This window comes from Camelina sativa, chromosome 10, assembly GCF_000633955.1.
Source record: "Camelina sativa cultivar DH55 chromosome 10, Cs, whole genome shotgun sequence".
NCBI classification, from domain to species: Eukaryota; Viridiplantae; Streptophyta; class Magnoliopsida; order Brassicales; family Brassicaceae; genus Camelina; species Camelina sativa.
In genome coordinates this window covers 21,237,857-21,240,458 of record NC_025694.1, presented here as the reverse complement: position 1 = coordinate 21,240,458, position 2,602 = coordinate 21,237,857, and positions in this window count along the sequence as shown.

Genomic DNA, 2,602 nt, shown 5'->3' with positions numbered 1-2,602 from the left:
AATATCCAACTCAGAAACTTCATTGCGTACTTTAGTGATACTTACTTGTTCTGACTCACTGTCTGAATCATCTTCTCGTACAACTACAGACTGATCATCAAAAACCACATTTACTGATTCCATGATTAAGCTTGTACGTCTGTTGTACACTCTAAACGCTGTGCTACTCTCCGCATAACCCAAAAACATGCCTTCATCACTTCTGGAATCGAATTTACCAAGATAATCTTGGTTATTTAAAATGTAGCATTTGCACCCAAAAACATGGAAATAGCTCAGATTTGGTGTTTTGCCTTTCCACAGCTCATAAGGCGTCTTGATCGTATCTCTTCGTACATAGACTCTATTAATTATATAACAAGCAGTGTTCAAAGCTTCAGCCCAAAACTTTTTAGGAACAAGGTTTCCATGTATCATTGCTCTTGCCATTTCCTGAAGAGTTCTTGGTGCTGAGAACTGATGTGCAATCCCATGTTGTTCACAAAACTCTTTTATAGCTTTGTTTTGAAACTCTCCACCATGATCACTCCGAATTTTCTTGATGCCTCCACGTTCATTAAGTAGTTGTAAAGCTAAGATCTTGAAACTGTCTATTGTATTTGACTTCTCACGGATAAAACGTACCCAAGTGTATATGGAGTAATCATCAACTAGTACAAACACATACTTCTTTCCAGCTAAGCTTTCCACTTGCATTGGTCCCNACTTACTTGTTCTGACTCACTGTCTGAATCATCTTCTCGTACAACTACAGACTGATCATCAAAAACCACATTTACTGATTCCATGATTAAGCTTGTACGTCTGTTGTACACTCTAAACGCTGTGCTACTCTCCGCATAACCCAAAAACATGTCTTCATCACTTTTGGAATCAAATTTACCAAGATAATCTTTGTCATTTAAAATGTAGCATTTGCATCCAAAAAAATGGAAATAGCTCAGATTTGGTATTTTGCCTTTCCACAGCTCATAAGGCGTCGTGGTCGTATCTCTTCGTACATAGACTCTGTTAATTATATAACAAGCAATGTTCAAAGCTTCAGCCCAAAACTTTTTAGGAACAAGGTTTCCATGTATCATTGCTCTTGCCATTTCTTGAAGAGTTCTATTCTTTCTTTCTACCACTCCATTATGCTGTGGAGTTCTTGGTGCTGAGAACTGATGTGCAATCCCATGTTGTTCACAAAAATCTTTCATAGCTTCGTTTTGAAACTCTCCACCATGATCACTCCGAATTTTCTTGATGCCTCCACGTTCATTAAGTAGTTGTAAAGCTAAGATCTTGAAACTGTCTATTATATCTGACTTCTCACGGATAAAACGTACCCAAGTGTATCTGAAGTAATCATCAACTAGTACAAACACATACTTCTTTCCAGCTAAGCTTTCCACTTGCATTGGTCCCATCAAATCCATGTGAATCAGATCAAGAACTGACTTTGATTGAACGTCTGGAACCTTTTTGTGCTGAATCTTGACTTGTTTTCCCTGATTACAAGGTACACACACAATATTTTCCTCACTTTTAATCTTGGGTACCCCTCGTATTATCTCTTTATTCACAAGAGTAGTAAGATTTCTTGTATTCATATGACCAAGTCATTGATGCCAGAGATCTATACTGCCTTGAGCACTGTAGCATTTGATTGAATGTTTCTCCCACAAGTAACAATTATTTCCTGATGTCACACCATATAACTTGCTATTACCTGATTCATCCAATGCTTTGTAATCGACCTTTGTGAATAAGACTAACAATCCTTCGTCACAGAGTTGATTAATACTTATCAGATTTGCATGCAATCCTTGAACTAGATAGGCAATCACAAGCTGTGGAAGTTCTGTATCACATGTTGTACCTTTGCCTTGTATGAACCCATGACTTCCATCTCCAAATGTTACTGTACCTCCTTTCAATTTCTTAATATTCTGTAAATTACTTTTGGTTCCAGTCATGTGTCTTGAGCAACCGCTATCGAAGAACCAAGGTTCCGTATCTTCTCGTTCTTCAGTAATCATGGCCATATTGCATCTAAATCCTGATCCAGAAGCTACACTTGACCCTGACTGATATAGGTCAGCTTTCTTCATCCAAACCTGTCTTCTAAGGTATAGACATTCTGCCAATACTTATAACAAAACCGTTTGAAGTGACAAAAACCGTTTCCCACAAAAATAACAGCTTAAAGACCCGTTAGAAATACTCGTAGATGTCTCCTTCTCAGATTGATATGCTTCAGCCGACACAAATTTAGTTGTATGTGATTTAGCTCCCTTGTTCTCATTATAGCCTAATCCTCTATGAGTATACTCAGTTCTCCCATAGCTCAAAATCTTGTCAAGTTGCTTTGTGCCGGCGAACATGTGAATCTTCCTATACTGTTGATCAAATTCAGATTGTAGTTCTGCGGTTTTTTTCTTTTCATTGAGCAGCTCTTCTTCAAACTTGTCTGCTTTTGCTGATAGAACCAACTTCTCTTTCATCAAATCAAGCGAATCCTTAGCAATCCGTTTTTCATTCATCAATTCATCTTGCAAGGACATAACAAGTGCTTCTAGACGAAATTTTTCTTTCACCAACCCTTGATTTTCCTTTCCAA